Below are 14,987 nucleotides of genomic sequence, written 5' to 3' on the forward strand. Positions count from 1 at the left end.
AGCATGAGCATCACGTGGGAGCTGGTTAAAAGTTAAAATTCATGGGTCCCAACCAGACCTACTGAATCAGAAGCTAGAGGGGTAGGACCCAGCAATCTGTGGTGTAACAAGTTCTCCAGGTGATTTTCATTCATGCTGGAGTTCGAGAATCACTATCGTAGAAAACAGTAGAAGCTAGGCTTTGCAAAAAGGTAAATTTGGCCATTGTTGTTAAGAAGTGAGGGGTAGGAACCAATTCCATTCGGGTATCTGTGTGTGTGTCATAAGAAGGCAGGTGTTAGAAGTAGAGTGGGTTTAACTAATCACTTGAGTGATAAGAATATTATTCTAAGGAATCCAGGTACCACTTGCCTCATGGATCAGTGGACTTGACAAACCACTGTTCTTATATTCAAAAGTCATCACTGAATTTTCATTTTCTGTGGGTGTGAGAAAGATGGGAGGAGTCATCAGAGCTGGTTCCTGAGTCTGCAGCATGAGCTACACTACGTAGAATCAATGAAAAAAGTAGCCAAGGTCTGGGGCACCTGGATGACTCAGTCGGGTAAGCACTGGAGTCTTGATTTTGGTTCAGGTCATGATCTCAGGGTCATGGGGTTGGACTCCATGCTTGGCGGGGAGTCTGCTTGGGATTCTCTCTCTCCCTCTCCCCCCACCCTCTCTAAAATAAATAAATCTTTTAAAAAAAAATGTAGCCAAGGTGCTTTGCACAGTGTTCAGTGCATTTGTGGAAATGATTATTACCAAAGACCTATTGCTGACTCCACACTTCTGTCTTCAACCAGTTCTGGAAAAGAATGACCCTTGTAACCTCCCCCCCCCAACACACACACACCCATGGCTGTATATGCAGAGCTAAGAAATAAAACGTGTCAGTTTGTTACAGCCCTTCAGGCATGGGACGTAGGAAGTTAGTTTACTAGTGAAGTCACATCTAACGCACAACTAAATTTAACAAAGGGAGTCAGCACTTAGGGTTAGATTCACAAGTAAAAATATAGAATAAAAATCAGGAATGGGCAGCTTTGTGCTTGAAAATACTTTAGGTTGTTCCTTGAAATACAGGTCATGTGTAAGTCCTGTCAACTAATCCCATGTCAAACCTAGAGAACATAAAGGAAAGACTACAAGGAAGAACTTTATGCAGATGTCTGCATATTCAAAACATTCTGTCTTTAAAACAAATTCCTAGTTCTGAATGTGGGAGTTGGAGAGACTGTTCTAAATGTTTTCTTTTGGACTCTAATACCTTAATATGCTGGGGTTTTGTTTGGTTTTGTTTTTTAATGAGGAAATTAAAACTCCCATCTGAGCATAGAGGTAGATCTCTAAAGAAATGGGAGTTTGTTCAATAGATGTAACCTTCCCTATATGAATCTAACATTATGGAGTGGCTGCGAGTCACCAGAAATTCTTCTAAGTACTTTAAAAATGTGCATTCTGGCTCTGGAGGCCATGTGTTTCACTATTGTACTATGCCACCTTTCTAATATTGCACATATTGTGTTTCCGCTCTACACAGTTTTGGGGGGTGGCAGACCAAAATCAAAACATGGAGCTGGATACATTCATACCAGGTGTGGGCCCAAAGAAGCACCCCCTCCCCATCCTGCCCACGCCCCGTGCCTCTCTCCTTGAAGGGCAGCAAGTAATATGATAAAACTTCTGCAGTCTTTTCTTTTTATGCTTTCTTCTTTTCCCAGGGGGAGAAAAAAATAGCATATTGTGTTGTCGCAAAAGAAAAGAATGGAGTTGAGCCTTCGTGGTTAGAGATGAGAAAAGCCCATCAGTTGTCAGAAAGTAAGAGTCAGGGGAATTTGTGCAGCCAGAGCCCGATAAAAGGCACAGCAGGGGCTGATGACAGATTACTGTCCTCATAAACCCAAAGGCATGATCTAGGGCTCAATCCTAATGTCTGCCAAACTCAAAGAAGTTAAAGAAAAATGGGACAGAGGCGATGATTTAGATTGCACCTGGGAGAGAAGGAATGTAGCACACCCAAGTTGTGCCTTGTGAGATCAGGCAAGCATCCGCAGAGTGCAGCCCCAGATTTGCCTGCCGCTTGCTTTCTCCAGGCTGTGGGAACTGTTAGAGAAAAAGTTGGCATTTAAAAGTTGGTTCTGGGAGGTCTGATTTTGTTCAGGAATCTTAAAAGCTGCAAATGTGGGTCTTATGAGAGCAACGGAGATTATCAGCTCATTTTTGCCCCATGGTTTTAAATGCTAATGGTATAGTATCTGTTGGGTGTTGTAAGTGATACAGTGTGTGTTTGTTAGGGTGATTTCTGCTTTCCTCGTACAACCCTTCTTGGGTTGTATGGATGCTTGGGTTGATGCGTGTGTGTGTGTGTGTGTGTGTGTGTGTGTGTGTGTGTGTGTTGGGGTGGGGGGGATGGTCCTTCTTTCTCATTCCCCGGGCTGGTCTTAGGAAGAAAACAAACCCAACCACAAAGCCTCCCAGAGGCTCTGGGTCCTTATGGTGCTGCCCTCCATGTGCTGTGTGTATTGTTGACTTTGCCTTTGGAGGCACAGTGATAGAGCGGGAATGCCCTGGACCCTGGAAACTATAGATCTGAGTTTGAAATCTGCCTCTCACCACACGCCAGCTGGGTGAATTGAAACAAAGTAACCTCTCTGCCCTTGATTTGCTCATCTATAAAATGGGTAACAATGTATCTGTCTCAGGGGCTTTTTGAGGATCAGTTGTCTAACAAATTAACCCCCCAAATCTAGTGGCTTAAAATTATTTATCATCTCAGAATTTCTATGGTTCAGAGAATCTGAGAGCAGCTTAATCTGGGTGGTTCCAGCTCAGTGTCTCTCATGAGGTTGCCATCAAGATGTGGGCCAGGGCTGCCTTCATCCAAAGGCTTGACTGGGGATGGAGGACTTGCTTCCATGGTGGCTCCCTCACACGACTGGCAAGTTAGAGCTGACTATGGGTGGGAGGCCTCAGAGCCTTGCAACATGGACGTCTTCATGAGACTGCTGGGTTGCTCCTCACAAAATGAGAGCTGGCTTCCCCAGGGAGTGAGTGATCCAGGAAAGTCAGGAAAGGCCACATGCCTTTTGTGTCCTGGTCTCGAAAATCACAGATCATCACTCCTGCCTCTTCTGCTTGTTGAAAGTGAGCTACTTGTCCAGCCTTCCCTCAAGAGGAGGAGAATCAGGCTCTGTTTTTTGAAGAGAATGTCTAAGAATTTATGATCATACTTTATTTTTTTAACCATGATTTACTTTTATTTTATTTAAATTCAATTAATTAACATATAATGTATTATTGGTTTTAGAGGTGGAGGTCAGTGATTCATCAGTCTTATATAATACCCAGTGCTCATTACATCATGTGCCCTCCTTAATCCGTCACCCAATTACCACATCCCCCACTCCCCCCTCCAGCAATCCTCAGTTTGTTTCCTATGATTGAGAGTCTTTTATGATTTGTCTCCCTACCTGATTTTTGTCTGGTTTTATTTTTTCCTCTCTTCCCCTATGATCCTCTGTTTTGTTTCTTAAATTCCACATATGAGTGAGGTCATATGGTAATCGTCTTTCTCTGATCGACTTATTTTACTTAGCATAATACCCTCTAGTTCCATCCATGTCATTGCAAATGGCAAAATTTCATTTTTTTGATGGCTGAGTAGTATTCCATTGTGTGTGTGTGTGTGTGTGTGTGTGTGTGTGTGTGTGTGTGTGTGTGTGTGTGTGTGTGTGTGTGTGTGTGTGTGTGTGTGTGTATGTGTATCTCACATTTTCTTTATCCATTCATCTGTGATGGACATCTGGGCTCTTTCCATAGATTGGCTATTGTGGACATTGCTGCTATAAACATTGGGGTGCAGGTGCCCCTTTGGATTACTACATTTGTATCTTTGGGGTAAATACCCATTAGTGCAATTGCTGGGTCATAGGTAGCTCTATTTTCTACTTTTTGAGGAAGCTCCATACTGTTTTCCAGAGTGGCTGCACCAACTTTGCATTCCCACCAGCAGTGTATTAGGGTTATCCTTTGTTCTCATCCTTACCAATACCTGTCCTTCCCTGACTTGTTAATTTTAGCCATTCTGACTGATGTGAGGTGGTATCTCATTGTGGTTTTGATTTGTATTTCCCTGATGCTGAGGGATGTTGAGCATTTTTTCATGTGTCTGTTGGCCATTTGGATGTCTTCTTTGGAGAAATGTCTGTTCTTGTCTTCTGCCCATTTCTTGATTGGATTATTTGTTCTTTGGCTGTTGAGTTTGATAAGTTCTTTATAGATTTTGGATATTGTCCCTTTATCTGATATGTCATTTGAAAATATCTTCTCCCATTCTGCCAATTGTCTTTTGGTTTTGTTGACTGTTTCCTTTGCTGTGCAAAAGCTTTTTATCTTGATGAAATCCCATTAGTTCAGTTTTGCCTATGTTTCCATTGCCTTTAGAGACGTGTCTAGCAAGAAGTTGCTGTGGCCAAGATCACAAAGGATGCTGCCTGTGTTCTCCTCTAGGATTTTGATGGATTCCTGTCTCACTTTTAGGTCTTTTATCTGTTTTGAATCTATTTTTGTGTATGGTGTAAGGAAATGGTCCAGTTTCATTCTTCTGCATGTGGCTATCCAGTTAACCCAATACCATTTGTTGAAGTGACTATATTTTTTCCATTGGATATTCTTTTCTGCTTTGTCAAAGATTAGTTGACTATAGAGTTGAGGGTCCATTTCTGGGTTCTCTATTCTGTTTCATTGATCTATGTGTCTGTTTTTGGGCCAGTACCATACTGCCTTGATGATTACAGCTTTGTAATACAGCTTGAAGTCAGGGACTGTGATGCTACCAGTTTTGGTTTTCTTTTTTAGTATTCCTTTGGCTATTCAGGGTCTTTTTTGGTTCCATACAAATTTTAGGATGATTTGTTCCAGATCTGTGAAAAATGTTGATAGTATTTTGATAGCGATTGCATTGAATATATAGATTGCTCTAGGTAGCATAGACATTTTAACAATATTTGTTCTTCCAATCCATTAGCATGGAAAATTTTTCCATTTCCTTGTGTCTTCCTCAATTTCTTTCATGAGTGTTCTAAGTTTTCTGAGTACAGATCTTTTGCCTCTTTGGTTAGATTTATTCCTAAGTATCTTATGATTTTCGGTACAATTGTAGATGGGATTGACTCCTTAATTTCTCTTTTTTCTGTCTCATTGTTAGTGTATAGAAATGCAACTGATTTCTATGCATTGACTTTATATCCTGCCACTGTGCTGGGTTCCTGTATGAGTTCTAACAATTTTGGAGTGAAGTCTTTTGGGTTTTCCACAGAGTATCATGTCATCTGCAAAGAGTGAGAGTTTGACGTCTTCTTTGCCGATTTGGATGTCTTTTATTTCTTTTTGTTGTCTGATTGCTGAGGCTAGGACTTCTAATACTATGTTGAACAGCAGTCGTGACTGCTGCCCCCAACTCCCTGCCATGTTCCTGACCTTAGGGGAAAAGCTCTAAGTTTTTCACCATTGAGAATGATATTTGCTGTGGGCTTTTTATATATGACTTTTATGATATTGATGTATGTTCCCTCTATTCTTACACTGTGAAGAGTTTTAATCAAGAAAGGATGCTGTACTTTGTCAAATGTGTTTTCTGCATCTATTGAGAGGATCATATGGGTCTTGTCCTTTCATTTATTAATGTAGTGTATCACATTGATTGATTTCAGATATTGAATCACTTTTGCAGCCCAGGAATAAATCCCACTTGGTCATGGTGAATAATCTTGTTAATGTACTGTTGGATCCTATTGGCTAGTATTTTGGTAGAATTTTTATATCCACATGCATCAAAGATATTGGTTGTCTGTAATTCTCCTTTTTGGTGGGGTCTTTGTCTGGTTTGGGGATCAAGGTAATGCTGGCCTCATAGAAAGAGTTTGGAAGTTTTCCTTCCATTTCGATTTTTTGAAACAACTTCAGAAGAATAGGTATTAATTCTTCTTTAAGTGTTTTGTAGAATTCCCCGGGGAAGCCCTCTGGCCCTGGACTCTTGTTTTCTGGGGGATTTTTGATTACTGCTTCAATTTCCTTGCTGGTTATGGGTCTGTTCAGGTTTTCTCTTTCTTCCTGTTTCAATTTTGGCAGTTATGCATCTCTAGGAATGCATCCATTACTTCCATATTGCCTAATTTGTTGGCATATACTTGCTCATAATATGTTCTTAAAATTGTTTGTATTTCTTCCATGTTATTTGTGGGCTCTCCTCTTTCATTCATGATTTTATTTATTTGGATCCTTTCTCTTTTCTTTTTGATAAGTCCAGCCAGGGGTTTATAAATCTTATTGATTCTTTCAAAGAACCAGCTCTTAGTTTTGTTGATCTGTTTTACTGTTCTTTTGGTTTAGAAGTTTAGATATGTATTTGAGACCTTTCTTGTTTCTTGAGAAAGGCTTGTATTGCTATATACTTCCCTTTTAGGACTGCCTTTACTGTATGGCTTTGAACAGTTGTGCTTTCATTTTTATTTGTTTCCATGAATTTTTTAAAGTCTTCTTTAATTTCCTGGTTGACCCATTCATTCTTTAATAGGATGCTCTTTAGCCTCCCTGTGTTTGAGTTCTTTCCAAATTTCCTGTTGTGATTGAGTTCCAGTTTCAAAGCACTGTGGTCTGAAAATATGCAGGGAATTCTCCCAGTCTTTTGGTACCAGTTGATACCTGATTTGTGACTAAGTAAGTGATGTATTCTGGAGAGTGTTCCATGTGCACTGCATGTGCAGGAAGAATGTGTATTCTGCTGCTTTAGGATGGAATGCTGTGTATGTATCTGTGAAGTCCATCTGGTCCAGTGTGTCATTCAAAGACCTTATTTCCTTGTTGTTCTTCTTAGATGATCCTTCCATTGTGGTAAGGGGGGGAGGTGTTAAAGTTCCCTACTATTATTGTATTATTATTGATGTGTTTCCTTGATTTTTTAATTAATTGGCTTATATAATTGGCTGCTCCCATGTTAAGGCATAAATATTTACAATTGTTAGATCTTCTTGTTGGATCGACTCTTAAATTATGATATAGTGTCCTTCCTCATCTCTTATTACAGTCTTTGGTTTAAAATCGAATTTGTCTGATATGATTGTCACCCCAGCTTTCTTTTGGTGTCCATTAACATGATAAATGTCTTCCTACCCCCCTCACTTTCAATCTGGAGGTGTCTTTGGGTCTAAAATGAGTCTCTTGCAGACAGCATATCGATAGGTCTTGCTTTTTTACCCAAGCTGATACCCTGTGTCATTGATTGGGGCATTTAGCCCATTTACATTCAGAGTAACTATTGAAAGATATGAATTTAGTGCCATTGTATTACCTGTAAAGTCACTGTTTCTGTATATTGTCTCCATTCCTGTCTGGTCTATATTACTTTTGGGCTCTCTCTTTGTTTAAAGGATCCTTTTTAATAGTTCTTGTAGGGTTGGTTTGGTGATCACAAATTCTTTTAGTTTCTGTTTGTCCTGGAAGCTTTCTATCTCTCCTTCTATTTTGAATGACATCCTAGCTAGATAAAGTATTCTTGGCTGCATATTTTTTCTCATTTAACACCCTGAATATATCATGCCAGTCCTTTCTGACTTGTCAGGTCTCTGTGGATAGGTTTGCTGACAGTCTAATGTTTTTACCCTTGTGGGTTATGGACCTCTCGTCCCACGCTGCTTTCAGGATTTCCTCTTTGTCTCTGAGATTTGCAAGTTTCACTATTATATGTCAGGGTGTTGACCTATTTTTATTGATTTTGAGGGCGTATTCTCTGTCCCTCCTGGACTTGGATGCCTGTTTCCTTCCCCAGATTAGGAAGGTTCTCCAGTATAATTTGCTCTAATATACCTTCTGCCTCCCTTCTCTTTCCTCTTCTTCTGGGATCCCAATTATTCTAATATTGTTTCACTTTATGGTATCATTTATCTCTAGAATTCTCCCCTCATGATCCAGGAGTTGTATATCTCTTTTTTTTCCAGTTTCTTTATTCTCCATCATATTGTCTTCTATATCACTAATTCTCTCTTCTGCCTTATTTGTCCTAGCAGTTAACGCCTCCATTTTTTATTGCCTTTTTTATTTTGACTTAATTAGATTTTAGTTCTTTTATTTCTCCAGAAAGAGCTCCTCTAGTGTCTTCTGTGCTTTTCAAGCCCACCTAGTATCTTTATAATTGCTACTCTGAACTCTATTTCCAACATCTCACTTATGTCCATACCGATTAGGTCCCTGGCAGTCAGTACTTCCTCTTGTTCTCTTTTTTGAGGTGAGTTTTTTTTGTCTTATCCTTCTGTCCAGAGAAGAACAGGTAAACAAGAGACAAAATACTAAAATGGCAACAACGACCCCAGAGAAATATGTACTAAACAAATCAGAAGAGACCCAAATCGGAAAAAAAAAAATTAAAAAGAAAAAGAATATAATCAGACAGGTGAACAGAATAGAGCAATACACTGAATTCTCTGTGTATTTTGCTGTGCTTGTTAGAAAACTAGATCCCAAAATTGTAAAGAAAGAAAAACTTATATATGTACACAAATAAAATTAAATACAATGAAGAATAGAATGTAACTATAAAAATGAAAATTAAAAGACAAAAAAAAAGAGAGAGAGAAGCAAAAAGAAGGAACATAAACAGGCAGGTGAACAATGTAGAGCAATACACTATATCCTGGGTGCATTTTGGTCAGTTTGTTAGAAGAAACTGCATCTCAAAATTGTAAAGAAAGAAAAACTTATATATGTAAAAATAAAATTAAATACATTGAAAAGATAGAATGTAACTATAAAGATGAAAATTTAAAAAGATTTTAACAAAATAACAACAAAAAAAGAAGAAAAAAACAGAATATACAGAAAGGTGAAGGGAACAGAGCCACTTAGCACAACACCTGACACAAAGCAAACAAAAAATTCACACAGTTAGTATTTGAAGGCTTTAAAAGAACGTTGTTCCACTCCATCTCTCTAGAACTTAGCGCTGTGCTTGGTGTGCGGCAGCCATCTTAAATAATGATTATGCTAATTTAAAATGAGCTGAATTTGTTGTCATAAATCAAGGCCCCTAAAATTATTTATGTGAAATATTCCTGCCTCTGAAACCTATTATCCTGAAATATTTTGAGAGTGGGAGAAAAGTAATACTTGAATCATGAGGTCTGTATGTTGAGGCACTTCTCTCAGATCTGGAATGTTCAAAAAATTCCCAGCCAAACTTTCACAATGGAAAGCATGGGAATTCCTCGCCCACACTCTTCCTTCCTCCACTATTTTATAAAACACACCCACAGCCTCTCCTTTCTTCTGTTCCGTACTTTAGGTTTCTCCTTGAAACTTGGGTGTTTGGAGGTCCTAAGGCTGAGTACAAGTAGATAAAGGTCATTTCCTGCACTAACATTTTGTGATTACAGGAGTCCTCCTTCTCCCTGCTTCTCATAGAAATTAGTGAACAGGTCTGGTCAATTCGTCCTCAACAATGATGCTCTTGACACTCCCTTTCCTGTCCCTTAGCCACTGTCTTCGTTCTACACCAGGTAAGACTGGGATGGAAACACTGTCACATGGTCTTAACAGGGCCAACATCTCCAGTCATTCTTACATCCCCTGATCACATAACTCTCCAAGAATATCCCTTTTGCTTATACCACACTATTGTTAAAATAAAATCCATGAATTGGCTCTGTAGCAGTCCTCATGTGGGTGCCACGGATTTAGCAGGTATCAATAGATAGTTTTTGGAGAATTCGGTCTTAAAAGAAGTTAGGAAGTTTTCTTTACTAATGGAATTTCCTGAAGAATTTGATATGCTGATGTGTAATGTGAATCTTTCTGAGGGAGAGTTAATGTAATCCAAGAAACTTCCTCTCTTGGGTTTGTTGTGGGCAAGTACAGGTTTCTTGTCATAAACTGTCTTGAATCACTACTTGAGAATATCAAGATGTGTGTATACATGTATAAATATGCATAACCTTTCCTGAAGGACTGGGTAATTCCAAAAAGGAATTGATCCACCGAAGTTTTTAGGGTGTAGAAAGTACCCTGTATGATACTCTAATGGAAGATAAATGTTATTATACATTTGTTCAAACCCATAGAATATACAACACCAAGAATGAACCCAATGTAAACTATGGACTTTGGGTGGTAATAAGGTGTCAAGGTAGGTTCATCAGTCATAACAAATGCACACTCTGGTGGGGGATGTTGCTAATGAGGAGGCTGTGCATGTGTGGGGACAGGAGGTATATGGGGATTCTCTGTACCCTCTGCTCGATTTTGCTGTAAACCTGAAACTGCTCTAAAAAAGTAAAGTCTATTAAAAAGAAAAAAGAAGGGGCGCCTGGGTGGCACAGCGGTTAAGCGTCTGCCTTCAGCTCAGGGCGTGATCCCGGCATTCTGGGATTGAGCCCCACATCAGGCTCCTCCGCTATGAGCCTGCTTCTTCCTCTCCTATTCCCCCTGCTTGTGTTCCTTCTCTCACTGGCTGTCTCTATCTCTGTCGAATAAATAAATAAAATCTTTAAAAAAAAAAAAGAAAAAGAAGAAAGAAGAAAAAATAGAGCCAAGTACTAAATATAACTTTCCCAGGGTCCAAATGTGTGTGTGTTGACTAAGAAGTCAACCCTTTCCTAGAAGGGTCCTCTTTAAATACATCCATAGTTTCTATTCTGACTTCCCTATCCCTGGTTTGCCCCTCTATCCTAAAGAGCCTTATCTCCTGGATTTCCCCATTGAAACTCTATTCTGGAAAACCCCAACCCTTATCCGTTGGGTCCTTCCAGGACTCATTGTGATTTCCCTCATTATTTCCCCAAGTACAAGTCCTTGAGTTCAGGGTAGAACCCTGGAGTTTTTATTTGGCAAATCAGTGATTTCTTCTGATAATCCAAAGAGCTGCAAAGTGGTTCCACTCAAGGGGGTCTTGGTGCTTCAAGTCTGACAGCATCATTCAGTTTGGGCATGTACCCTTCAAGGCAGGTCTATTAGGGGATTTTCCTAAAGATATCACTTTTTATTTTATTTTATTTTTTTATTTTATTTATTTATTTTTTTAAGATTTTTTTTATTTATTTGACAGAGATAGAGACAGCCAGCGAGAGAGGGAACAGAAGCAGGGGGAGTGGGAATGGAAGAAGCAGTCTCCCAGCGGAGGAGCCTGATGTGGGGCTCGATCCCAGAACGCCGGGATCACGCCCTGAGCCGAAGGCAGACACTTAACCGCTGTGCCACCCAGGCGCCCCTAGATATCACTTTTTAAAAAGCCCTTTTAGATCTGTTAGAACAGTACATAGCTCACCCTTAAGTTATTTTAATTCTTGGGAAGAACACAGGCCCTCTAAACCCTTATGAAAAACAGTGTTTTCTAACTGCTTTGTAATTGCCATATACCTTTTCTTCCTTCAAAGGCAGTAAATTTCATTATTATGCAGAGTAATGTAATGTTACATTCCTTTGATGCTTTTAGCTTTTATCACTTTGGACCTAATGGATAAAGAAAGGAGCCATATGCCTCCAGAAGACTGCTCCCTTGGTCATAAGAGAGAACATCTGAAGGACCGTCTAAGTAAGTAAGTAGTCAGGCCCTGTGCCGGGCTCTAGAAATGGAAACATACATGATACAAATTTTCTTCTCTGAGACTTGGCATTAAAAAGGCATTTATCCATTTATTAGTCCATACGTCAACTACATTTTGGGCCAGGTACTACATTGGATATAAGGACTATTTTTGACTGGGTTGCCTGGGAATATACTGAATATTGTGAGTTGTGTGCACATGGTTTCCTGGGGAATATCTGGGGAGATACACCTGAACGAAAGTGAGGATGACAGGATGGGGCAGGGAGAGAAGCATGTGCTCCATGTGGTTGCAGCTAAGACCCCGCCCAGTCTTACTGCGAGTGCTGGAGCTAACCCTATAGAGTTGTCCCAAAGAGGAAAGGAGGCCAGGCCTTTGCATGCCAATGTCCCTGGGTCACTGGTGGCCCAGTGTCCCTGAAGAGGGGCTATAACTGTAGGGAAGGCAGTTTTTTTGCAGCCTGGGGCAATGCCCAGCAAAGGACATGGCTTTGAGCCATGAGTTATCAGTATCCCCAGGAGCTAGGAGATGGGAAGAAATCTGCGTGAGAATGCAACACCTGCTATTGGGATATACCAGGAACAAGGATCCGTTCGTGCTCTGGGGGAGTTGATAGTCTAGCTGATGAACCATAGCAGCTAATAGATAAGTAACAGTGGAAAGAGGTAAGTTCAAGGAGATGGTGAGTGCTCTGAAGATGCAGAGCAAGGGCTCTTAGCCCGGTCGTAGGGGTCCGCAGAAGGATTCCCAAAGGAGGTGATGGCAATGAGGAGGTAAGGAATTAGGTGTGTGAAGGCAGAGCCGGGACACCTGGTCCGGCAGCTAGGGGTTTTATCCTGATGACGCTAACGTGCACAGGTTCCAGCCGCAGTGCCATGAGAAAATTTGCACTTCAGGAAGATCCTTCTGGCTGCAGTATGGAGAAAGGAATGGAGATAAAAGAGCAACATGAGGGACCCCTAGGAGTGACCGTGTGGGCTGCGATTTCATTAGTTTCCAATGAGAAATGATAGTGACTTAAAATAGAGGCTTGTCAGGTGGGATGGAGAGAAATGGATGGATTTGAGAGATATTAAGGAGGCAGAATCCCTAAGACTTGACTGATTGGATATGGGTCTTTAGGGAAAAAGAGGAGTCAACCTCAGATTTGTCTTGGAGCCATAGCAGGCTGGCAGTGGTGTGAAGGATGAATCTGGGAGACTGTCAGGCTGAAACAAGGGAACCAATTAGAGCCATGATAAACAATGTCATTTTGTACAGGGACCCATTCAGGGACCAAAACAAACAAACAAAAAAAAGTGTTTATGATCATATTCATTTCAATCAAATGAAAATAATGTTATAGAATTCTATTAAAATAATATGTATAATCTTAAAATTACCTTTCTTAGAAGAATGTCAGTAAGAAAACCGGCCCTGCTTCTAGCCACTTAAATATTAATATCTGGGCCAAGTGTAGACAGCACCATAGAGGCAACCTGTCATTTTTTGGTTCCTATTCATGTGACACTTTGGGCCTCACAGTGAGTCTTCTAGAATATGCTCCTTTTTTATCCTTGATGCGACCTTGCAGGTAGGAATTACTATGTTTCCAACGCGCAGAAGCAGAAACGGAGAAGGAAGTGAAATGGCTTCATTGCCACGTGGTAAAGTTGAGTCTAGAATGTTCATTCCATTCAGTGCCATGTCTCCTAAGGTTGCAGCCACTACATGCTGGGCATCATACAGATGAAATCATTGTGCTGGCTCCCTGCTTCTTTTAACATCCTGGGCCTCTCTGTGCTGGCTGTAGGATTGTCTGTCTGCTTAGGGGCAGAGGCTGAGATGGCAGGGACGGCCCCGTTACCAGGAAGCTGCGACAATGCCTGTTTCTCCTGAGAGGGGCTGGCCACCTGAGCGTTCTGGGGGCCCCTGCCCTGGGTCATCCTGTCAGGCAGGCTTTGACTTTCAGTTACTTGGAGCCCAGGGCTTGGGCAAGGCAGAGGTGGTTTCTCCAGATATGGATCCCATGCTTTATAGAGTCTGAAAACCTTCCCATCAGGTTGAACTTGGTCTCTGAGATGTATGTTGTAGTCAAATGAACTAGATATAGCCAAAAGAACCTCTCTTCCCAATCAGTGAATTTGTAACCTCCAGGGTCAGATGACTCTGCCCTTAGCTAGAGCAGGGGTGAGGAGAAGAGGCAAGGAGAGGGAAGAGAGAGGAGGGGCAGAGAGGACTCTGTTCTGAACCTGCCCTTTCAGGCTGCAGTTGCTGGCCACACAACAGCCTCCTTTTTCTCAGTATCAATGAGAAGGGAGCTTGTGTTTTAATCTGGCAATTTAGAAATTAAAGATGCAATTAAATGTGATTACGGATAAGCTTGAAATAGATTTTCTGAATATAAACACTCACATGTACAGATGCACGTATTTATTCACTAGTCTCTCCACAAGCACTCTGTAGTCTTTTTTTCCAGCTTTATTGAGCTATAATTGATGGGTAACATTGTATAAATTTGATGTACAATGTGTTGATTTCATACACTTATAATTTGCAGAATGATTACTACCAGAGTGTTAGCTAACACCTCCATCACATTCCAGAGTTACCATTTTTTGTGTGTGAGGTAAGAACATTTAAGATCTGCCCTCTTGGTAACTTTCACGAATATAATACGGCATTATTAAGTATAGTCGCCATGCTATACATTAAATCCCCTGAACTTATTTCTTGTAACTGAAAGTTTGTACCCTTTGACCAAATCTCCTCTCTTTCCCCCTATCTCCCAGCCCCTGATAATGACCACTCCACTCCCTGTTTCTATGAGTTTAGCTTTTTAAGATTCCATATATAAGTGATATCATTCAGTGTTTGTCTTCCTCTGACTTATTTCACTAAGCATAATGCCCTCAGCATCCATCACTGTTGTCACAAATGGCAGGATTTTCTTCTTTTACTTGGCTGAATAATATTCCAGTGTGTGTGTGTGTGTGTGTGTGTGTGTGTGTGTGTGCATATCTCCACACCTATGATGGACACTGAGTTGTTTCCCTATCTTGGCTATCGCAGTGGATATGGGAAAAGCAGTGTGTAGTTTTGATTGCCATGGGTAGTTAGTACAAGGTTTTAGTGTTTTGCATCTTTATTAACCTTTACCTCTGAAGCCCACCTCTATCCTGAACTGCCTTTTCTATTTTCAGGGTCTCATAATAATTATCTTTGAAATGACCATCAGATTGAGCAGGGAACTGCTCTTAGCATTACAAATACTCGTTGTAGACAGTCGTGGAACACCTCTCCTCTGAGTTGCAAAAGTAGTAGTGATAGTATGAACAACTACCATCTATGGAACATTCACTATTAACCAAACTCTGAGCGAAGTGCTTTACACACACTAAATCAATAATATGTTGTAATTCAATTATAGTACAA

General features: G+C 40.5%; 1 long non-coding RNA gene across 2 annotated transcripts in view; it reads left to right on the forward strand.

The window, feature by feature from the left end:
• The window catches only part of LOC103661585, a 129,910-nt gene that overhangs the window by 6,090 nt on the left and 108,833 nt on the right, over nt 1-14,987 (forward strand). Inside the window, exon 2 of one of the 2 annotated variants that reach the window (XR_005833756.1) lies at nt 11,462-11,564. This is a non-coding gene — a long non-coding RNA (uncharacterized LOC103661585). The remainder of the gene's footprint in view (nt 1-11,461; nt 11,565-14,987) is intronic. The other variant, XR_568185.2, reaches the window with a different exon arrangement.

Source organism: Ursus maritimus, unplaced genomic scaffold, assembly GCF_017311325.1.
Source record: "Ursus maritimus isolate PB19 unplaced genomic scaffold, ASM1731132v1 scaffold_9, whole genome shotgun sequence".
In the NCBI taxonomy this organism is placed as follows: Eukaryota; Metazoa; Chordata; class Mammalia; order Carnivora; family Ursidae; genus Ursus; species Ursus maritimus.